This window comes from Hippoglossus hippoglossus, unplaced genomic scaffold (assembly GCF_009819705.1).
Source record: "Hippoglossus hippoglossus isolate fHipHip1 unplaced genomic scaffold, fHipHip1.pri scaffold_76_arrow_ctg1, whole genome shotgun sequence".
Taxonomy (NCBI): domain Eukaryota; kingdom Metazoa; phylum Chordata; class Actinopteri; order Pleuronectiformes; family Pleuronectidae; genus Hippoglossus; species Hippoglossus hippoglossus.
The window spans coordinates 19,552-44,849 of record NW_022986832.1 but is presented as its reverse complement, the minus strand read 5'-3'; the positions used below and the strand labels follow the sequence as shown (position 1 = coordinate 44,849).

The 25,298-nt window shown below is 39.9% G+C and overlaps 1 pseudogene; it reads right to left on the bottom strand.

The window, feature by feature from the left end:
- The window catches only part of LOC117759035, a 47,725-nt pseudogene that overhangs the window by 5,643 nt on the left and 16,784 nt on the right, over positions 1 to 25,298 (bottom strand).

Genomic DNA, 25,298 nt, shown 5'->3' with positions numbered 1-25,298 from the left:
CTTGTCCATGTTATATTCTAACGTGAATATAGTTATCACTTCACTCACCCTTGTTAACTAAATGAACCACTTCATTCTCTCCGATGTAGACGGCCCAGTGCTGATAGGGCCCACGGAAGATCTGGATCAGGTCTCCTGGTTTTGCTTCAAACTAAAAAGAAACATGAAAATACAAATATAAATAATAAAGTGTACATGTAGTCAATGTAAATGTGCAGTGATCAAAGTGCTCTTCATCGTGGCTTCCTGTTGTATTTGTTTGTGTGCACGAGCACGAGGGTCATACGACGACACAGCCCTGCCACAGGTTGACGTACGAAAGAAACTCCACTAATGTATCAGGACTTGGAGGAAAGTTTACTTGAGTCGTTTTTGGCGTTCAAGCATTAAATCATCAGAGGTGAAGACAACAAGAAGTTCTGTTGAAGTTGTGAAGAAGTTGAGGCAGCATTAAATCAGAAAGTCCAAACTCTGCAGTTCTAGTTTTCACTCTGCAAACGAACCAAACCACGGTTCAGTTTGACCCTGAACGCCTCTTTTGGTCGGAGGAACCTTTCACACCTGATATTTAAATTCAGACAAAACTGAAAAGTCAAAGGGTCGTGAACAAACCAGGAAGGTGTGAACGTGTCTTTAGAAACTAACCTGTTGTGGTTATTGTACAGATAATTTCAAACATGTCTGAAATTGAGGGTTAAGGGCAGAGGATATCACACCCTGTTAAAGCCCTATGAGACAAATTGTGATTTGTGAATATGGGCTACACAAATAAAATTTGATTGATTGATTGATTGAAAATGGATATTTTTACCTCCAGTATTTTGATTTATTTCCATTACAAAGACCGATCTTCATGTTTATGTATTTTACTTCACATCACTTTGTGCCACACAAGGACTTTAACTGTCAATAACTCACTTTAGTTAATAGTTAACATTTATTTATTTATTATGTCTACCTTCTGACCTCATTTATATTACATTTCTCTCTCTTTCACTTTCTCTCTCTCTCTCTCTTTCTCTCTCTCTGCTCCTTTTGTTTCTGAAATGCTCTGATCAGTCTTTATATATCTTCTTCTTTGTTAGATCTGTTTTTGTCTTTGTTCAGGTCCGATTCTGTTCAGTTACATTTGGTTAAAGTTTATAAAACTTAAGTTCTGTTCAGTCGACCCCTTATGGACCAGAACTCTGTATTTTGTTCACTTTTAGCTAAATAAATCAGTTTGTTGTTGAAAAGCAGCTGTGATCACACACTTCATCCTGTTTATTCTGGTTTCTGTTGTAAACTCTTTGATAGAATTACATTTTGAAGCTACATTAAAATGCTAATGTTGTATTTTACTCATATGTGAAAAACCTTGCACACATTACGTGAACAACCTCAAAGTGAAGTTTGTTGATATATTTTAATCAACACCTATTTATGACATCATGTCTGCGCCTTCACCTTGTCACTCACAAAGAACATTTTAAACTGTTTCACTCTAAAGGGACAAAAACTAAATCTACTGTAACTAATGAGCAGCAGGAGACTCACCGTTGGTGCCATGTCTTCAGCTCTTCGTCTATCAGCTTCTGACGCATCCTTTGTGTGTGCACTGGACTACTGCAGATAAAGAACCTGTATAACCTGCCTGCACGGCCCTAATGTAACAATACTTTGTGTCATTTCTCATGAATTGTACAGCAGGTGGGTTCAGGTTTCAACCATTTGTGAAGCTGTGAGAGAACATTTGCACGATGTAAGTGTGGCCAACGAAGTGATTGACTAGTCTAATTTAACATTTAAATAGTCCAATCACGAAGAAGCCAACAACGCCAACCTGGAATATTAATCCAGGGAGTATTGATGACTTCCAACCAATATTAACCATAAGGCAATCAGGCTCAGTACACTGTGGAGCGTGAGATGTGGTTCCATCCGACAATAATATATTTATTTCAAATCACAATTTAAATCTTTAAAAGAGCCATCACACCATTCACATGTAAGAAGGGGGGGTCCAGGGCTGAGGCAGGCTAGTGAACGTGGAGGGGTTTCCCTAGGAGAGTCACCACAATCACACGTGCACACACATCCTCACACACACACACACAACAGTGGAAAACCGGATTGGGGGTGAATAGCACAGCACACAGGAGGGAGACAACGCCACAGAAAACACCAGCCTCCACCACCTCAGGCTCTCAGCTCCTGTAAAATATAGAGTGAACACACATCAGTAGGGCTCCATACGGTTCAATCAAAGAAACAAAAATAAAGAAACAACCCCAGAACAATATCAATTTATACCAGTAAAACTACAAAAGAACTCAATCCACACAATTATTCTAAAGCCAAATAAGTCTGATAAATCAATTCATGACAGGGGCTAAATTATATACAATAAACAAAAGAACAGGGAATAATAGAGACCCACAAATCAAGCAGACACATATCAGACAAAACAACAAAGTAAAGCAAACGAAAGGTAAAGCACAGGAAAGCCAGGCTAAATGAAGCAAACGACAGGTGGAACAAAACAAGCATGTTAAAACAATGCAAAGTATATTTACCTATTACTCTGTGGTGGTCGCTTAGCTCAGGGGGGGGCTACGGTGCACAGCTGTGACGTCGGCCAACAACAAAGCACCGGTTAAATAACCAGTAGTGATGAATACTCACGAGGCCGAGGAAGAGTGAACATACCAACAGCACCTTAAGGATCAGTCCTGGCGAGGGGGGGGGGGGATCCACCTTGAACCACTACAAAGTCATACAATGAGAAAAGACCCAGAGAGGAGAACAATGCAGTGCAGACATTTCTGCCGCTCTCTTACCTGCTCCACTATTCTGCCACATAAGTACTGAGGTGTCAGGAGAATCACAGCCCGAGGATCAGATCTTATGTTCAGGAACACGTCCAAACTGGGAGAGCTGTAAGTTTCACTTCTCCCCAGCACCTCGTTGAGAGCTTGAAACAGGAAGGCCTCAGTCAGAGCAACACTGGGATCCCGTCGTCCTTTTAGCTCTGCAGGATGTCTGGAGAGATTCCCCCCCCCCCCCCCCCCCACTCAGATCAATGCTGCTGTGCTTTGTATGAAAAGCAGCTGTCATACAGTACGTCCTGCTCCCGGGCCAAGAGACACTTGAACCATCACAGCTACAAGTGTAACCCTCATCTCAACACTTACATCAGACCCACTTTCAAAAAAACGTCCTGACTCTGGAAAAACACCTTTATTTCCACAAATGTCTCCACTTGAAAGTTATAACACTCATATTGGTCCTCACAGAGATAGAGACATAAGAGCATGCACCCCCCCCCCCCCCCCCCACACACACACACATGCAGCATGTAGATCTGTGTGAATCCTCCTGGCTCCACCTGCCTCGTCTGTAACAGGCTCCACATGTGAACAGTGTCAGACTGTGATGCAGCACAATGTTGGCACAGACACGACGGAGGATAAACACCCTCTCAGCTCATAACTAGAGCACAAGAAAAGCATCACTGTGTTCTCCTCTTCCTCTCCGCTGCCCTGCTCCACCTCTCACCGCTTCATTTACTTTGTTCAAAAACACATCTAACATCCTTTTATTTTCCTGCAAAGTTCAGATACGCGTTTCAAAAGTAACATAACACAACGTGTTGAAATAAAAAACACATCCATCGTTGGGAAGATAGTTTTCATTTTATTCTACTTCGGTCATTACATTGATTATATAATGAAGACTTGATCACAACCCAACAAATTAGTTGGATGAAAAATGGAAAGATGTGATAAATGTCTTTGCTAAATATATTTTTTAAATGAGGAAAATCATTTACACTGAAGAAATGTATCTTAAATTGTGTTTTATTGCAAATAAATTGTGTGCAAATGATTATTTGATCCGTTTAAAAAGTGAAAACTGACATGAAAGACAAAGAAACATCCCTAACATCACATCACATCACATTTCAATTAGCTGACGCTTTTATCCAAAGTGACAATAAGAGCATCAACCATGAGAGAACAAACCCAGAACAACAAGAATCAAGTACAATTTGCTTCAAGAAAGCCAAACTACAAAGTGCTATATGTAAGTGTTATATAAGTGCTACTAGATATATATAGGTGCTACTAAACAGATATAGAAGTATATATTTTATCTTTTATCCAAGGTGAAGTCTGAAGAGATGTGTCTTTAGTCTGATCATCCAGATGATTTAATGCCTTATTGTCTTATCGGATTCAAGGTCAAGTCTTTTAACTGTGTTGAACAACAACCTTTTTCTCTCCAGATTGCACAAGTGAGATCGTTTATTTAAAAAGTTTAAATCATAATCACTGTCAGCTACATGCCAACATTCATTGTTGCCAGTGTTTGGGATTTGTTCTTGTTTTGTTCTTGTTGTCTTCCTCTTCCTCTTGACTGCTGGAAAGACTGTGAAATAGAGCTGCACCGAAAGCATATGCCCCACCTGCTACAGTGGCTATGGCGACTACGGGGTCTGCGAAGACTGCAGCGACTTGGGCGATTGGGGCGACGACTGCAGCGACTGTGATCGCTGTTTTAATAACCTGAGAGAGACAAGATGAGACAAACCGTTATTTTTTAAACAATCGACAAACTGAAGGTCAAAACACTTTCATAATCTTTCATTCAAATATAATCTGGACGAGTGGAATGTCACTCAGTAAAGCTCTGCCACAGTCCCATTATGAAACCACCCTTAAAGGTTCAATGTGTAGAATCTAGTGACATCTTGTGGTGAAGTGTCATGTTGCAGCTGAACACCCATCACCTCACCCTCCCCTTCCAAACATCAGAGAGAACCTGTGGCAGCTTCAGTCGTCATAGAAACTCAAAAGGTTTAGTTTGTCCAGTCTGGGCTACTGTAAAAAACATGGCTGCCTCCATGGAGAGGACCTGCTCCTGATGTAAATATGAAGTATTTAAATATAAAGTATGTTCATATAAAGTATGTAAATATAAACGACCCATTCTAGGGTAAAGAAAACAACAATTCGTACAATTTAGATGAAACACACTAGTGGAAACATCACTAGGATTATTGTATATTCAATATCTGCCAATAGATCCTTTCACCTAAATCTTACACACTGGACCTTTAATGGCTGTGAGATGGTTGGTTTCACATTCTGGATTATTATGTATACGACACAGTGAAGGTGACAGATGAACCCAGTGATTAAAGAGTTTGTTCATCTTCCTGTAGTGTTTGAAATATCACAATGGACTCACATCTGCATGTATTCAGTTGCAGTAGATTGTGTTAAATAAATAAATTGATAAATAAATAAATAGATAAATAAATAGATAAAGGGCTCAATAAAATGAGTTTTAACTGCATCTGTTCTGCTGTGATTAGAGTTGAAATGTTTCAGAAGCTTGTTTACTCTATTATAAATCATGTTCTGATGCATTCTGTTCACATGGCATCTGAGTTTATTATAAACACGATTGTTCATAATGTAAAGATGTGGTTTCCCTGTGGGCTGCAGAAACTGAACTAAACAAACTAAACTTTACCTGATTAAACCTGTTTATAAAACAGATTTACCAACAATAACATTAAATTACTATTACTACTATTTAAAGATGTATCTTCCACATTATTAATCAGTATTTCCTCTGCAATAGCCTTTCAGAATATTTATATTCCTCTCGAGGGTCATTTTAATCATTTCCACACATTTCACGCTCTATATATTTACTTGAATTTTATTTATTTATATTCATATTATTTAAAGTAGAGTTTACAATTAAACAGTATAATATGAAGCCTCATTTACATTTTATGTGATAAGGGTTTGATAACGACACCATAGGAATATATATCAGCTGATGTTTTAGCATCAGAAATGTTTTATATCCCCAATATCAGTATCTCCACTACATGCACTTCAGATAACTATTAGGAATCCTGTCTCTTTGATTCTTTGAGTCATATCAGAGTTGTAGAGAGAGCTTCTCAGTTAGCGGAGCGTTCAAGACCATGACTCACTTTGTGGAGAAAACAGAAAGGAAGACTCGTCTGCTGTCAATCGCCTTTTAAAAAACACAACATCTACCCACTAATTTTGCTGTGGAAGAGTTAACGCGGTGTATTGGCAATTTTCTGTGAATCAAGCACAAAGTCAAACAGTTGTCTTTCGGTAAGTTTAATCCAACATCTGCAGATGGACCCAAAGTACACATCACCTGAATGATATGTACAATGATCAAAGAACAGGCATGAGAGTTGTGTTCTTATAACCCACTGCCCGCTCCAATTGGGTATCTTATTACCCTCTTTGATGTTTTATTAGGGTGGAGACATTCTCTCTTCATTTCTGGACAAGACCCCTTTGCTCAGAGACACCATCAAGTTCTGGCTTGCAAAGGCCATAGATTTAAAGTCCCTGAATAATCGTGAACCCTAAGTTTATCCCAAAGTTGCCCTTTTAGATAAACAAGTCTGTTGATGCAATCATCACATACGAAATGCAAAATTTCCATTACAGAGGTTAACGAACCCAACAGTTAGATACACACCTGTCGAGTCTCTGCCTTGCCGTATCGCATCTCAGTAGCAAAGTGCTCACAGTTGTAAGTGGCAACATTGTACTGTAGCTCGCGGCCCACCATCGTACAGGCCTCCTCCACTATGACGGAAGGATCACGAGCCTTGTACTCTTCATCCAGCAGATTGTTGACTTTGAAACGGTGATTGCCGACCACTTTGGCGAGCTTCTCACGCTTCACCTTTCCGGTGCTGCTGCTCAGATTTGCCAACGAGCCTGATGACTGACCACCTGTGTGTTTTATAGAAAAGACAAACAGGAAGAACAGGGAGGCAAAGAAAGAGGAAAGGAGGAAGGTGCCATCATGAAATACACGTCATGTCCATGTGATATTCTAACGTGAATATATACTCACCGGCCACTTTATTAGGTACACCTTACTAGTACCGGGTTGGACCCCCTTTTTCCTTCACAACTGCCTTAATTCTTCATAGTATAGATCTAACAAGGCGTGGCGTTTAAACGATGCTCAATTTGTACTAAGGGGCCCAAAGTGTGCCAAGAAAATATCCCCCACACCATTACACCACCACCACAAGCCTGAACCGTTGATACAAGGCAGGATAGTTCCATGCTTTCATGTTGTTTACACCAAATTTTGACCCTAACATCTGAATGTCGCAGCTGAAATCAAGACTCATCAGACCCGGCAACGTTTTTCCAATCTTCTATTGTCGAATTTTGGTGAGCCTGTGCGAATTGTAGCCTCAGTTTCCTGTTCTTAGCTGACAGAAGTGGCACCCGGTGTGGTCTTCTGCTGCTGTAGCCCATCTGCTTCAAGGTTCGACGTGTTGTGCGTTCAGAGATGGTATTCTGCAGACCTTGGTTGTAACGAGTGGTTATTTGAGTTACTGTTACCTTTCTATCATCCCGAACCACTCTGCCCATATTTTCTCTTTTTCAGACCATTCTCTGTAAACCCTAGTGATGGTTGTGCGTGAAAATCCCAGTAGATCCGCAGTTTTTGAAATACTCAGACCAGCCCGTCAGGCACCAACAACCATGCCACATTCAAAGTCACTTAAATCCCCTTTCTTCCCCATTCAGATGCTCGGTTTGAACTTCAGCAAGTCGTCTTCACCACGTCTAGATGCCTAAATGCATTGAGTTGCTGCCATGTGATTGGCTGATTAGCTATTTGTGTTAACAAGCAATTGAACAGGTGTGCCTGATAAAGTGGCCGGTGAGCGTAGTTATTCCTTCACTCACCCCCTGTGGTGAAATGAACCACTTTTTGTCCTCCGATGTAGACGGCCCAGTGCTGATAGGGCCCACGGAAGATCTCGATCAGGTCTCCTTTATTTCCTTTAAACTAAAAAGAAACATGAAAATACAAATATAAATAATAAACTGGACATGTAGTCAAAGTAAATGTGCAGTGATCAAAGTGCTCTTCATCGTGGCTTCCTGTTGTATTTGTTTGTGAGCACGAGCACGAGGGTCATACGACGACACAGCCCTGCCACAGGTTGACGTACGAAAGAAACTCCACTAATGTATCAGGACTTGGAGGAAAGTTTACTTGAGTCGTTTTCACACCTAAAAGTCTGAAACCAACATTGTTTCCATTTGATCTGTTTAGATTTGGTTTCACATTGTAATTCATGGAGCGCACTAAACATTTGTCAGAGATACGTACGTCCTGTGGTCATCAGCTTCGTGGACTGAGACCACCTTCACTTGACATTGATTAGATTGTAGACAACATGTGTTTCTGACATCCACGTGTTCAGGTGCTGTATTCACCAAGTGGTTTGAATAAAGTGCATGTGAAAAAAGGTCGTGTTTCGTTTGATGGGAGAAAACTAATGAACCCATTGATTTCATTAGTTTTGTTGGAACTCTGTCATCATTTAGATTTTACTCTCACAAAATGAACGTCCTTGTCGTTCAAGCATTAAATCATCAGAGGTGAAGACAACAAGAAATTCTGTTGAAGTTGTGAAGAAGTTGAGGCAGCATTAAATCAGAAAGTCCAAACTCTGCAGTTCTCACTTTCACTTTCTCTCTCTGTCTCTTTTTCTTTGTTTGCTCCCTTTGTTTCTGAAATGCTCTGATCAGTCTTTATATATCTTCCCCTTTGTTAGATCTGTTTTTGTCTTTGTTCAGGTCCGATTCTGTTCAGTTATATTTGGTTAAAGTTTATAAAACTTAAGTTCTGTTCAGTCGACCCCTTATGGAGCCAGAACTGTATTTTGTTCACTTTCTTTTTATGTTCACAAAGAAAAGTTAAAACAGTTTTCACTGTAAAGGAACAAAAACTAAATCTACTGTAAGTCATGAGCAGCAGGAAACTCACCGTTGGTGCCATGTCTTCAGCTCTTCGTCTATCAGCTTCTGATGCAGACTGTGTGTGTGCACTGGACTACTGCAGATCTGCACATCCCCCAACTTTACAATCATTTCCTGTAAGTGGGCGAAGTTTCCTTCTCTAGAAATGTGCCAGCAGCAACTCTGCATTCAGGTTTTGACCATTTGTGAAGCTGTGAGAGAACATTTGCACGATTGAAACAATTTCAAATACAAATCTAACATCCTTATATTTTCCTGCAAAGTACAGATACTCGTTTCAAAAGTAAAATAACACATGTTGAAATAAAAAAAACCATATCCATTGTTGGGAAGATAGTTTTCATTCAGTTCTACTTCGATTATTACATTAAATATATATGAAGAATTGATCACAACAAAACAAATGAGTACAATGAAAAAATGGAAACATGTGATAAATGTCTTTTATAAATATATTTTTTACATTCACAGTTTAGATTCAAGTCTTGAAGTTAGGAAAATCATTTTCAGTGAAGAAAGACTTAAATTAGTTCTGATTCAAGGTCCAGTCTTTTAACTGTGTTGAAGGAACCACAACAACCGTTTTCTCTCTAGTCTACACAAGTGAAATTGTTTATTTAAATAGTTTCAATCATAATCAATGTCGGCTGCATCAACTCAAACAATGGAGAGATCTTTCTTGTCATGTTTCTGTCTCATTAGTGCCAGTGTTGATGATGTCTTGTTGTTTTCTTCCTGTAGTCTTCCTCTTCCTCTTCCTCTCTTTTCCTGTTTGCCGGAAAGGCTGCTGAACAGAACTGCACCTAAAGCTGCTAAGGCCACACCTGCTACAGCGACGCCTGTGATCACAGCTGCTGTTTGAACCTGCGAGAGACAAGATGAGAAGAACCGTTATTACTTAAACAATCGACAAACTGCAGGTCAAAGGTCACTAGGCTCTGCCACAGTCCAGCTCATGAAAACACATTTAAAGGTTCAGTGTGTAGAATCTAGTGACATCTAGTGGTGAAGTGTCATGTTGCAGCTGAACACCTCATCTTCCTGTAAAAAACAGGAAGGCCTCAGTCAGAGCAACACTGGGATCCCGTCGTCCTTTTAGCAGGATGTTTTGGAGAGATTCCCCCCCCCCCACTCAGATCAATGCTGCTGTGCTTTGTATGAAAAGCAGCTGTCATACAGTACGTCCTGCTCCCGGGCCAAGAGACACTTGAACCATCACAGCTACAAGTGTAACCCTCATCTCAACACTTACATCAGACCCACTTTCAAAAAAACATCCAGACTCTGTAAAAACACCTTTATTTCCACAAATGTCTCCACTTGAAAGTTATAACACTCATATTGGTCCTCACAGAGATAGAGACATAAGAGCATGCACCCCCCCCCCCACACACACACACACACATGCAGCATGTAGATCTGTGTGAATCCTCCTGGCTCCACCTGCCTCGTCTGTAACAGGCTCCACATGTGAACAGTGTCAGACTGTGATGCAGCACAATGTTGGCACAGACACGACGGAGGATAAACACCCTCTCAGCTCATAACTAGAGCACAAGAAAGCATCACTGTGTTCTCCTCTTCCTCTCCGCTGCCCTGCTCCACCTCTCACCGCTTCATTTACTTTGTTCAAAAACACATCTAACATCCTTTATTTTCCTGCAAAGTTCAGATACGCGTTTCAAAAGTAACATAACACCACGTGTTGAAATAAAAAACACATCCATCGTTGGGAAGATAGTTTTCATTTTATTCTACTTCGGTCATTACATTGATTATATAATGAAGACTTGATCACAACCCCAACAAATTAGTTGGATGAAAAATGGAAAGATGTGATAAATGTCTTTGCTAAATATATTTTTTAAATGAGGAAAATCATTTACACTGAAGAAATGTATCTTAAATTGTGTTTTTATTGCAAATAAATTGTGTGCAAATGATTTTTTGATCCGTTTAAAAAGTGAAAATGACATGAAAGACAAAGAAACATCCCTAACATCACATCACATCACATTTCAATTAGCTGACGCTTTTATCCAAAGTGACAATAAGAGCATCAACCATGAGAGAACAAACCCAGAACAACAAGAATCAAGTACAATTTGCTTCAAGAAAAGCCAAACTACAAAGTGCTATATGTAAGTGTTATATAAGTGCTACTAGATATATATAGGTGCTACTAAACAGATATAGAAGTATATATTTTATCTTTTATCCAAGGTGAAGTCTGAAGAGATGTGTCTTTAGTCTGATCATCCAGATGATTTAATGCCTTATTGTCTTATCTGATTCAAGGTCAAGTCTTTTAACTGTGTTGAACAACAACCTTTTTCTCTCCAGATTGCACAAGTGAGATCGTTTATTTAAAAAGTTTAAATCATAATCACTGTCAGCTACATGCCAACATTCATTGTTGCCAGTGTTTGGGATTTGTTCTTGTTTTGTTCTTGTTGTCTTCCTCTTCCTCTTAACTGCTGGAACGACTACTGCTGCTAAACAGACCTTTACTTAAAGCAAATGCCACACCTGCTGCGAGTCCTGCAGCGACAACGGGGCTTCCGGTGACCAAGGCGGCTGAGGAGCCTCCGCTTGAATGGTGCCTGCGATCAAGATTTATTTTTCACCTGCGAGAGACAAGATGAGACAAACCGTTATTTTTAAACAATCAACAAACTGGAAGGTCCAAAACATTTTGATAATTTTTCATTCATATATAATCTGGACGAGTGGAATGTCACTCAGTAAAGCTCTGCCACAGTCCCCTCATGAAACCACACTTAAGGTTCAATGTGTAGAATCTAGTGACAGCTAGTGGTGAAGTGTCAGGTTGCAGCTGAACACCCATCACCTCACCCTCCCCTTCCAAACATGAGAGAGAACCTGTGGCAGCTTCAGTCGTCATAGAAACTCAAAAGGTTTAGTTTGTCCAGTCTGGGCTACTGTAAAAACATGGCTGCCTCCATACAGAGGACCTGCTCCGGATGTAAATATATAATATTTAAATATAAATTATGTTCATATAAGTATTTTCATATAAAGTATTTTAAATATAAAATATGTTCATATAAAGTATTAAATATAAAGTATGTTCATATAAAGTATTTTCATATAAAGTATTTAAATATAAAATATGTTCATATAAAGTATGTAATATAAACGACCCATTCTAGGGTAAAGACAAAAAAAATTCGTACAATTTAGATGAAACACACTAGTGGAAACATCACTAGGATTATTGAATATTCAATTTTCTGCCAATAGATCCTTTCACCTTAAATCTTACACACTGGACCTTTAATGGCTTGTGAGATGGTTGGTTGAACATTCTGGATTATTATGTATACGACACAGTGAAGGTGACAGATGAACCCAGTGAATTAAAGAGTTTGTTCATCTTCCTGTAGTGTTTGAAATATCACAATGGACTCACATCTGCATGTATTCAGTTGCACTAGATTGTGTTAAATAAATAAATAGATAAATAGATAAAGGGCTCAATAAAATGAGTTTTAACTGCATCTGTTCTGCTGTGATTAGAGTTGAAATGTTTCAGAAGCTTGTTTACTCTATTATAAATCATGTTCTGATTCTTTCTGTTCACATGGCATCTGAATTTATTATAAACACGATTGTTCATAATGTAAAGATGTGGTTTCCCTGTGGGCTGCAAAAACTGAACTAAACAAACTAAACTTTACCTGATTAAACCTGTTTATAAAACAGATTTACCAAACAATAACATTAAATTACTATTACTACTATTTAAAGATGTATCTTCCACATTATTAATCAGTATTTCCTCTGCAATAGCCTTTCAGAAAATTTATATTCCTCTCGAGGGTCATTTTAATCGTTTCCACACATTTCACGCTCTATATATTTACTTGAATTTGATTTATTCACATTCATATTAATTTAAAGTAGAGTTATTAGTTAGTAATATCAAGCCTCATTTTTATGTAATAAGGGTTTGATAACGACACCATAGGAATATATATCAGCAGATGTATTAGTATCAGAAATGTTTTATATCCCCAATATCAGTATCTCCACTACATGCACTTCAGATAACTATTAGGAATCCTGTCTCTTTGATTCTTTGAGTCATATCAGAGTTGTAGAGAGAGCTTCTCAGTTAGCGGAGCGTTCAACACCATGACTCACTTTGTGGAGAAAACAGAAAGGAAGACTCGTCTACTGTCAATCGCCTTTTAAAAAACACAACATCTACCCACTGATTTTGCTGTGGAAGAGTTAACGAGGTTAACGAACACAACAGTTAGATACACACCTGCCGAGACTCTGCCTTGCCGTATCGCATCTTGGTAGCAAAGTGCTCACAGTTGTAAGTGGCAACGTTGTACGGTAGCTTGTGGCCCACCATCGCACAGGCCTCCTTCACTATGACGGAAGGATCACGAGCATCGTACTTTTTATCCAGCAGATTGTTGACCTGGTAATGGTCATTGCCGACCACATCGGCGAACTTCTGATGCAATACATATCCGTTTCTGCTGATCAGATAGTCCAACGGGCCAGATGACTGACCACCTGTGTCTGTTATAGAAAAGACAAACAGGAAGAACAGGGAGGCAAAGAAAGAGGAAAGGAGGAAGGTGCCATCATGAAATACACGTCATGTCCATGTGATATTCTAACGTGAATATAGTTATCACTTCACTCACCGTCTGTACCGAAATGAACCACTTTATTCTCTCCAGTGTAGACGGCCCAGTGCTGATAGTCCCCACGGTTGATCTCGATCAGGTCTCCTGGTTTTCCATTAAACTAAAAAGAAACATGAAAATACAAATATAAATAACAAACTGGACATGTAGTCAATGTAAATGTGCAGTGATCAAAGTGCTCTTCATCGTGGCTTCCTGTTGTATTTGTTTGTGTGCACGAGCACGAGGGTCATACGACGACACAGCCCTGCCACAGGTTGACGTACGAAAGAAACTCCACTAATGTATCAGGACTTGGAGGAAAGTTTACTTGAGTCATTTTCACACCTAAAAGTCTGAAACCAACATTGTTTCCATTTGATCTGTTTAGATTTGGTTTCACATTGTAATTCATGGAGCGCACTAAACATTTGTCAGAGATACGTACGTCCTGTCGTCATCAGCTCTGCAGTTCTTACTTTCACTTTATCTCTGTCTCTTTGTCTTTGTTTGCTCCCTTTGTTTCTGAAATGCTCTGATCAGTCTTTATATATCTTCTCCTTTGTTAGATCTGTTTTTGTCTTTGTTCAGGTTCGATTCTGTTCAGTTACATTTGGTTAAAGTTTATAAAACTTAAGTTCTGTTCAGTCGACCCCTTATGGACCAGAACTCTGTATTTTGTTCACTTTTAGGTAAATAAATCAGTTTATTGTTGAAAAGCAGCTGTGATCACACACTTCATCCTGTTTATTCTGGTTTCTGTTGTAAACTCTTTGATAGAATTACATTTTGAAGCTGGCGACCACTGCATTACGTGAACAACCTCAAAGTGAAGTTTGTTGATATATTTTAATCTACACCTATTTATGACATCATGTCTGCGCCTTCACCTTGTCACTCACAAAGAACATTTAAACTGTTTCACTCTAAAGGAACAAAAACTAAATCTACTGTAACTAATGAGCAGCAGGAGACTCACCGTTTGTGCCATGTCTTCAGCTCTTCGTCTATCAGCTTCTGAAGCATCCTTTGTGTGTGCACTGGACTACCGCAGTTAAAGAACCTGTATAACCTGCCTGCACGGCCCTAATGTAACAATACTTTACTAGTAGAGGGCTGAGTTTCATTTCTCGTGAATTGTGCAGCAGGTGCGTTCAGGTTTCGACCATTTGTGACGCTGTGAGAGAACATTTGCACGATGTAAGTACTGAGGTGGCAGGTGAGTCACAGCCCGAGGATCAGATCTTATGTTCAGGAAGGCGTCCAAACTGGGAGAGCTGTAAGTTTCACTTCTCCCCAGCTCCTCGTTGAGCGTGAAACAGGAACATCCCGTCGTCCATTTAGCTCTGCAGGATGTTTGGAGAAATCCCCCCCCCACTCAGATCAATGTTGTTGTGCATTTTATGAAAAGCAGCTGTAATACAGTACGTCCTGGTCCCGGGCCAAGAGCCGTTTTTAAAAACTCTTCTTTCCTCTATGTATTTCCTCTCTGCTCTCTTCTGGTTGTCTTCAGCTCATTGACAGTGACAGAAGCCAGAGGAGATCTGACATCATCTCACTTCCTGTCTGTCACTGCCGCCTTCGGCCACAGCACCTGTTGACCTGCTGCCTCGTCTGACCTCACACACATATACTCTATGATTTCTCTCGCTTTCTTTCTTTCTTTCTGTCTCTCATTCTACAACACTAGCAAATCCCACTTCATCGGACGTAATCTAAGCCGACACTGGACGAGAGGTGGATCTTCATTGTGAACAGGGCCACCTACAATTTGACATATTCAGGCTCAGGCTGGGTCGAGCAGAGAGGACATTACATGTTTTCGTTGACAGCACATCGAGACCTCATCACCAAAAGCTCCTCGTCTTTGTCTGCAGCTTCTACGTGCTCGGCTTCGCTTTTTCATCCTGCAGTATTTTGTCCTGTGTTAGAAAAGTCATCAACACACCCACTCGCTTGCAGTGACATTTTCCTGCTGTATTCTCACGTGGACTCACTCTGACCTCATCTTGAGCTCTAGGGAGCGGGCAGGAAAAACTCTAGAACAATATCTGGGGTTCAGGGGATGAAAGCAGAAAAACTGTAATACAATAGAGGAACGAGACAATTTCCAGGTAACTTTCTTCTCCTTGTGTCTCTCAGTCCTTCTTTCTGATATCATTCTCTACCTCGTATCCTTTTATTCCTTCCTCCCTCATGACCTCCCTCCTGCTCACGCTTCTACCTTTGACCTTTGACCTTCCTCGCTGAACTCTGCAGCATGTGTGTGCTGGGTTTAATGCCTTCCTCTTTTCATGTCTTTTAAAGTATCGACTGGTGGTTGTGCGTCCGCAGCTCGATCCTCGTCTGAGAGAGGGGGGAGATATTGTGGAGAGGGAGATGCTTAGTCAGTGATTTGCAGGCTTTTCCCTCATCGAGTCTTAAAAAGAAGAAACCAGTTGAACCAGGTGAGAACGACGTTCAGGCGTTCAGGAATTTGTGGCGGTGGCAGGGGCGTGGCAGCCGGTGGACAGACAGACGCTCACCTGGCGTTCAGGTGAGATTCCTGTAAAAGCTCAATCACAAGGTAACAAAGGTGAAGTCACTTACAGGGCAAGAGATAAACATGCATGATTAACTATTACGTATTGAAATTGTATGCATGAAATGATACCAACAGCTTTAAAATGTGAGCTTGTGGAGTCAATACATAATCTTATATAGAACTAAGAAATGTTTCCTTTGTCTTTCATTTATATGAAATTAAATGTATATGATACAATCATCATTAAAAACTCTTCGCTTTGGCCTCTTTGGTTTTTATCCCAGCAGATTTTATTTTATTTTATTTTATTATCATCAGTATTTTGATATATTACGTATTGCTGTTTTCTTGTTGTACCTTTTACTTTGAGAAGCACTTTGGTCAAACCTTTTGTTTTAAATGTGCGATAAAAATAAGGTTGACATTGTCATTGATATGTAGTTTGTGAGAAAGTGAGAAACTCCTCATAATGATTTACACGTTGTTGGGACCTAGTATTTGTGAACTACAGTTCGGCCTACATGTGTAGTCAAAAGACTAAGGCCGCATCTCCTTTGTTCTGGAGAAAACCAGAGCCTCCAGAACTCAGTCTCCCAGGGCGCGTCAACGTCACACAGAGGTGTGAAAACCGACCGGGGACACAAGTTTCAACCACTATTGGTCACTCTGGGCCCCATGACCCATGAGGTCACCATGCCAATATAAGCCCAGTTCTCGCCCACTCCTTTCTCTTTCCACGAAACTCTCAGAGGAGAAGGGTGGCTGTCCAGCTCACTCTTTTCGATTCCTCGACTCAACGCAACCCTCCGAGAGGAGCTCACCTTTTCGGTCTGCTCAAATTCAATGGAGGAGAGGTGCAGCTTTCCACTCACCTCAACAAGGAAACCTCCTCCCAATCCAAGCTCTACCAACCTTCAAGCAGCGACACCAGGTCCTGCTTAACAACGAACAGCAAAACTGCTGCATCGCACAGCAGAACCACAAAGGCAGGAGCCACAAACCAGCAAGACGACTTCACAGAACTTCGAACAGCACAGCAACCCTTTTTTTTCCTTTCCATGGACGGGTAACACAACTGGGCTTAATAATTATACTAGGCTAAGCAAAGACTGTTTATTCGATTCCTTGTGATGTTTATAAGTTTGATTCGTGTTGCTGTGATATTTTGGTTACAAGTTATTTGAAAGTTAATGTTAGTTATGCTCTTCAGTCTTTCTCTGCATGCATCTAGTAACTTTCTCTAATTTGACACCAACACAGACACACGCATATCTCAGCACCCTTCTCTCTGACTCCCGCTTCATGTCGTAAACAGGGGGGGGGGGGGGGCGTTATCTTTGGAGTGGCCAACCGCCATTTTGGAAGCACGCTCACTCACACACACACACACATACTCACATACACATCTTTATATATCAAGTACACCATTAGTGATTTGTGTTTTTATACTTTATTATCTTCATAATGTTTTTCTTTCACAAATGTCAAGAACTCTATATCTTCAACTTAGATGACTATCTATATGGTAATTTTGGTTATAGTTATTAATTTAATTGTTAATCAGAGTTCCAAATTTGTAGTTAGTACTTTTATGAGACTTCATCAATAAATTGGCTCTTTTCCTTCCTTTGAAGGGTGAAAAAAAATGATGACACCTTTCTGCGGCAAAACCTGCCTGAAGGTTAAAATTGTTAAATCTGCCAGATCAGACTGAGTACTACATTGAGTATGATCCAATGAGTGAACAAAACTCTTGGACAGTCCAAAAATGACCTTATCACTGTATGTGCCACTCTCTCTGCATCTAATCTAACAATTTACAATGTCAAATTTTCCTTTTTTTTCTCACTTACCTAGTAAAGAGCACAGGTTATTCATATTGTACTGTCATTGTAATCTGAATTATTTGTCTAACTTGAATCTTGCTTAGCCAAAGTAGATAGTATAAACAAATGCCCAGATGTTAGCATCCAAATGAACTGAAAATTAACTTTTCCAGCTGTGGACTAAACATGTTCAAGTTTCGCCCTCAGGAACACACGTCAGGTGTGATCCTGAGAACGAAGGGGGGATGTTGGGACCTGGTATTTGTGAACTACAGTTCGGCCTACATGTGTAGGCAGAAGCCTAGAGCACATGTTCTTTGTTACCGAGACAAACCAGAGCCTCCACAACTCAGTCTCCCAGGGGGCTTAAACTTCACAACGAGGTGGTTAAATGCGCCCTGAACACAACTTTCAACCACTATCGGTCACTCTAGGCCCCATGACCCATGAGGTCACCAGGCCAATATAAGCCCAGTACCCCCTCTCTTATCTCTCTTTCGACTCATCTCTTCTACTCAACTCTCCAAGAGGAGCTCACCTCTCTTTCTGCTCAACTTCAATGGAGGAGAGGTGCAGCTTTCCAGCTCTCCAGCCAGGGAAACTTCCTCCCTAACCAAGCTCTACCAACCTTCAAGCAGGCCTGCCTGGAGCAGACGGCTAAAACCTTCCAAAGGCAGCGACGTGAGAGCCTGCCCAAGAACTTCAGCACAAGAGCTGTATCGCACAGCTGAACCAGAAAGGCAGGAGCCACAAACCAGCAAGACGACGTCACTGGAATTCGAACAGCACATCAACCTTTTTTCCCTTTTCATGGACGGGTAACACAACTGGGCTTAATAATTATACTAGGCTAAGCAAAGACTGTTTATTAAATTCTGTGTGATGTTCATAAGTTTGATTTGTGTTGCTGTGATATTTTGGTTACAAGTTATTTGAAAGTTAATGTTAGTAATGTTAAGCTCTTCAGTCTTTCTCTGCATGCAACCAGCTACTTTCTCTAACCTGGCACCAACACACACACACGCATATCTCCCCACACATCTCTCTGACCCCCGCCACATGCCGTTAACATTCCAAAGGGCGGTTTGTTATCTTGAGAGCACACTAACACAGACACACAGACACACACACACGCATACTCACATACACATCTTTATATAGTAAGTACACCTTTAGTAATTTGTGTATTTATACTTAATTATCTTCAAAATATGTTTTTCTTTAACAAATGTTGTTTTCATTAATGCTGCATAAGTGTGAATTTTGCCAAATTCTACACTGTCAAGAACTCTATATCCTTCAACTAAGCTAACTATCTTTATGTTAATTTTGGTTATAGTTATTAATTTAATTGTTAATCAGAGTTCCAAATTTGTAGTTAGTACTTTCATGAGACTTAATCAATAAATTGTCTTTCTTTTCCCTTCCTTTGAAGGGTGGTGCCCCGAGGTAACTTTAATCAATTAAAGTTATTATTTAATGTTAATATTTTTTATATTTTTTCTGATTACCAAATTTATTGTCAAGTCTTTTAACTGTGTTGAACAACAACCTTTTTCTCTCCAGATTGCACAAGTGAGATTGTTTATTTAAAAAGTTTAAATCATAATCACTATCAGCTACATGCCAACATTCATTGTTGCCAGTGTTTGGGATTTGTTCTTGTTTTGTTCTTGTTGTCTTCCTCTTCCTCTTAACTGCTGGAACGACTGTGAAACAGAGCTGTACAGAAAGCAAATGCACAATCTACTTGGATACGCATTTGGCAACTGTGGCGACCGAAACACCCACGGCTGAGACGCCCACGGCTGAGAAGCCTGTGAACAAAGCTTTAAAAACCTGCGAGAGACAAGATGAGACAAACCGTTATTTTTTAAACAATCGACAAACTGAAGGTCAAAACATTTAGATACATTTTTATTGAAATATAATCTGGACGAGTGGAATGTCACTCAGTAAAGCTCTGCCACAGTCCCCTCATGAAACCACACTTAAAGGTTCAATGTGTAGAATCTAGTGACATCTTGTGGTGAAGTGTCAGGTTGCAGCTGAACAAAGTATTTAAATATAAACGACCCATTCTAGGGTAAAGAAAAACAACAATTCATACAATTTAGATGAAACACACTAGTGGAAACATCACTAAGATTATTGTATATTCAATTTCTGCCAATAGATCCTTTCACCTAAATCTTACACACTGGACCTTTAATGGCTGTGAGATGGTTGGTTTCACATTCTGGATTATTATGTATACGACACAGTGAAGGTGACAGATGAACCCAGTGATTAAAGAGTTTGTTATTCTTCCTGTAGTGTTTGAAATATCACAATGGACTCACATCTGCATGTATTCAGTTGCAGGAGATTGTGTTAAATAAATAAATAGAAAGATAAATAGATAAAGGGCTCAATAAAATGAGTTTTAACTACATCTGTTCTGCTGTGATTAGAGTTGAAATGTTTCAGAAGCTTGTTTACTCTATTATAAATCATGTTCTGATTCATTCTGTTCACATGGCATCTGAGTTTATTATAAAGACGATTGTTCATAATGTAAAGATGTGGTTTCCCTGTGGGCTGCAGAAACTGAACTAAACAAACTAAACTTTACCTGATTAAACCTGTTTATAAAACAGATTTACCAACAATAACATTAAATTACTATTACTACTATTTAAAGATGTATCTTCCACATTATTAATCAGTATTTCCTCTGCAATAGCCTTTCAGAATATTTATATTCCTCTCGAGGGTCATTTTAATCATTTCCACACATTTCACGCTCTATATATTGACTTCAATTTGATTTATTTATATTCATATTATTTTAAAGTAGAGTTATTAGTTAGTAATATCAAGCCTCATTAACATTTTTTTATGTAATAAGGGTTTGATAACGACACCATAGGAATATATATCAGCTGATGTATTAGTATCATAAATGTTTTATATCCCCAATATCAGTATCTCCACTACATGCACTTCAGATAACTATTAGGAATCCTGTCTCTTTGATTCTTTGAGTCATATCAGAGTTGTAGAGAGAGCTTCTCAGTTAGCGGAGCGTTCAAGACCATGACTCACTTTGTGGAGAAAACAGAAAGGAAGACTCGTCTACTGTCAATCGCCTTTTAAAAAACACAACATCTACCCACTAATTTTGCTGTGGAAGAGTTAACGAGGTTAACGAACCCAACAGTTAGTTACACACCTGCCGAGACTCTGCCTTGCCGTATCGCATCTCGGTAGCAAAGTGCTCACAGTTGTAAGAGACAACGTCGTACTGTAGCTCGCGGCCCACCATCTCACAGGCCTCCTTCACTATGACGGAAGGCTCGCGAGCTTTGCGCCTGTTGTCCAGCAGATTGTTGACCTGGTAACGGTCATTACTGACCACATCGGCAAACTTCTGACGCAATACTTTTCCGTTGCTGCTGCCTGGATTTGACGACGCGCAAGATAACAGACCACCTGTGTGTTTTATAGAAAAGACAAACAGGAAGAACAGGGAGGCAAAGAAAGAGGAAAGGAGGAAGGTGCCATCATGAAATACACGTCATGTCCATGTTTTATTCTAACGTGAATATAATTATCACTTCACTCACCCTCGTTCACTAAATGAACCACTTCATTCTCTCCGATGTAGACGGCCCAGTGCTGATAGCCCCATCGGGAGATCTCGATCAGGTCTCCTGGTTTTCCTTTAAACTAAAAAGAAACATGAAAATACAAATATAAATAATAAACTGGACATGTAGTCAATATAAATGTGCAGTGATCAAAGTGCTCTTCATCGTGGCTTCCTGTTGTATTTGTTTGTGTGCACGAGCACGAGGGTCATACGACGACACAGCCCTGCCACAGGTTGACGTACGAAAGAAACTCCACTAATGTATCAGGACTTGGAGGAAAGTTTACTTGAGGTTCTCCCTGACGTTCACGCTGCGGGGTTAGACTGCGGTTACAGTCAAAGATGAGTCAAAAAAGGATTAAATGCTCAGGTGCACAATTCAGAAAGCGCTGCAAAGTAGAGGAGGAGAAGAAAGAACAATATAGAGGTAAGAATCACCCCGATTGTGGAAAATCATTAATGTTTATTTTTGTCGACATAAATAGCTAGCTAGCTGTCAGTACAGCAGATTTAAGACTCTTTTTATATTTTTTATTATAGATTTTTATTATTTTTTATAGCCTACAATTTTGTCTGCCTGTGTGTGCATCTGTATACAGTCCAAAAGTTCTTGGGGATGCATGACAATTTGCGTTGTGTATGTTGGGGGGCGCCAAAGGGTTCGATAACGACACCATAGGAATATATATCAGCTGATGTTTTAGTATCAGAAATGTTTTATATCCCCAATATCAGTATCTCCACTACATGCACTTCAGATAACAATTACGAATCCTGTCTCTTTGATTCTTTTGAATCAAAGAGACGATCGAGGTGGCAGCTGATGATGGATCCTAATGGCGGCAGTGGACAATGACTGTGGACTATAGTGGCATCCGATCTTGATAGTGGATCATGATCGTGATGGCTGCTGACCATAGACTATGATTGCAGCAGGACTCAGATACTCGACCATTACTGACATTAATCCATCAATTCATTGACATTCAGTTATGCTACAAAGTGTTTATTCTTATCAATGCTGCTAAAACCCTTATCTTGATGATGTTCTCCTTTACACTTGACATCTATTGCACTTCTGTCCGTCCTGGGAGAGGGATCCCTCACATGTGGCTCTCTGAGGTTTCTACGTTCTTTTTACTCTGTTAAAAGGTTTTTTAGTAGTTTTTCCTTACTCTTGTTGAGGGTTAAGGGCAGAGGATGTCACACCATGTTAAAGCCCTATGAGACAAATTGTGATTTGTGAATATGGGCTACACAAATAAAATTTGATTGATTGATTGATTTTGAGTCATATCAGAGTTGTAGAGAGAGCTTCTCAGTTAGCGGAGCGTTCAAGACCATGACTCACTTTGTGAAGAAAACACAACATCTACCCACTAATTTTGCTGTGGAAGAGTTAACAAGGTTAACGAACCCAACAGTTAGATACACACCTGCCGGGACTCTGCCTTGCCGTATCGCATCTCGACAGCAAAGTGCTCACAGTTGTAAGTGGCAACGTTGTACGATAGCTCGCGGCCCACCATCGCACAGCCCTCCTTCACTATGACAGAAGGTTCACGAGCCTTGCGGCTTTTATCCAGCAGAATGTTGACTTTGAAACGGTGATTGCCGACCACATCGGTGAGCTTCTCACGCTTCACCTCTGCTCTGCTGCTCAGACTCTCCAACGAGCCAGATGACTGACCACCTGTGTGTTTTATAGAAAAGACAAACAGGAAGAACAGGGAGGCAAAGAAAGAGGAAAGGAGGAAGGTGCCATCATGAAATACACGTCATGTCCATGTGATATTCTAACGTGAATATATTTATCACTTCACTCACCGTCTGTAGTGAAATGAACCACTTCATTCTCTCCGATGTAGACGGCCCAGTGCTGATAGGGCCCACGGAAGATCTCGATCAGGTCTCCTGGTTTTCCTTTAAACTAAAAAGAAACATGAAAATACAAATATAAATAACAAACTGGACATGTAGTCAATGTAAATGTGCAGTGATCAAAGTGCTCTTCATCGTGGCTTCCTGTTGTATTTGTTTGTGTGCACGAGCACGAGGGTCATACGACGACACAGCCCTGCCACAGGTTGACGTACGAAAGAAACTCCACTAATGTATCAGGACTTGGAGGAAAGTTTACTTGAGTCGTTTTCACACCTAAAAGTCTGAAACCAACATTGTTTCCATTTGATCTGTTTAGATTTGGTTTCACATTGTAATTCATGGAGCGCACTAAACATTTGTCAGAGATACGTACGTCCTGTGGTCATCAGCTTCGTGGACTGAGACCACCTTCACTTGACATTGATTAGATTGTAGACAACATGTGTTTCTGACATCCACGTGTTCAGGTGCTGTATTCACCAAGTGGTTTGAATAAAGTGCATGTGAAAAAAGGTCGTGTTTCGTTTGATGGGAGAAAACTAATGAACCCAGTGATTTCATTAGTTTTGTTGGAACTCTGTCATCATTTAGATTTTACTCTCACAAAATGAACGTCCTTGTCGTTCAAGCATTAAATCATCAGAGGTGAAGACAACAAGAAGTTCTGTTGAAGTTGTGAAGAAGTTGAGGCAGCATTAAATCAGAAAGTCCAAACTCTGCAGTTCTCACTTTCACTTTCACTTTCTCTCTCTGTCTCTTTTTCTTTGTTTGCTCCCTTTGTTTCTGAAATGCTCTGATCAGTCTTTATATATCTTCCCCTTTGTTAGATCTGTTTTTGTCTTTGTTCAGGTCCGATTCTGTTCAGTTATATTTGGTTAAAGTTTATAAAACTTAAGTTCTGTTCAGTCGACCCCTTATGGAGCCAGAACTGTATTTTGTTCACTTTCTTTTTATGTTCACAAAGAAAAGTTAAAACAGTTTTCACTGTAAAGGAACAAAAACTAAATCTACTGTAAGTCATGAGCAGCAGGAAACTCACCGTTGGTGCCATGTCTTCAGCTCTTCGTCTATCAGCTTCTGATGCAGACTGTGTGTGTGCACTGGACTACTGCAGATCTGCACATCCCCCAACTTTACAATCATTTCCTGTAAGTGGGCGAAGTTTCCTTCTCTAGAAATGTCCAGCAGCAACTCTGCATTCAGGTTTTGACCATTTGTGAAGCTGTGAGAGAACATTTGCACGATTGAAACAATTTCAAATACAAATCTAACATCCTTATATTTTCCTGCAAAGTACAGATACTCGTTTCAAAAGTAAAATAACACATGTTGAAATAAAAAAAACCATATCCATTGTTGGGAAGATAGTTTTCATTCAATTCTACTTCGATTATTACATTAAATATATTATGAAGAATTGATCACAACAAAACAAATGAGTACAATGAAAAAATGGAAACATGTGATAAATGTCTTTTATAAATATATTTTTTACATTCACAGTTTAGATTCAAGTCTTGAAGTTAGGAAAATTATTTTCAGTGAAGAAAGACTTAAATTAGTTCTGATTCAAGGTCCAGTCTTTTAACTGTGTTGAAGGAACCACAACAACCGTTTTCTCTCTAGTCTACACAAGTGAAATTGTTTATTTAAATAGTTTCAATCACAATCAATGTCGGCTGCATCAACTCAAACAATGGAGAGATCTTTCTTGTCATGTTTCTGTCTCATTAGTGCCAGTGTTGATGATGTCTTGTTGTTTTCTTCCTGTAGTCTTCCTCTTCCTCTTCCTCTTCCTGTTTGCCGGAAAGGCTGCTGAGCAGAACTGCACCTAAAGCTGCTAAGGCCACACCTGCTACAGCGACGCCTGTGATCACAGCTGCTGTTTGAACCTGCGAGAGACAAGATGAGAAG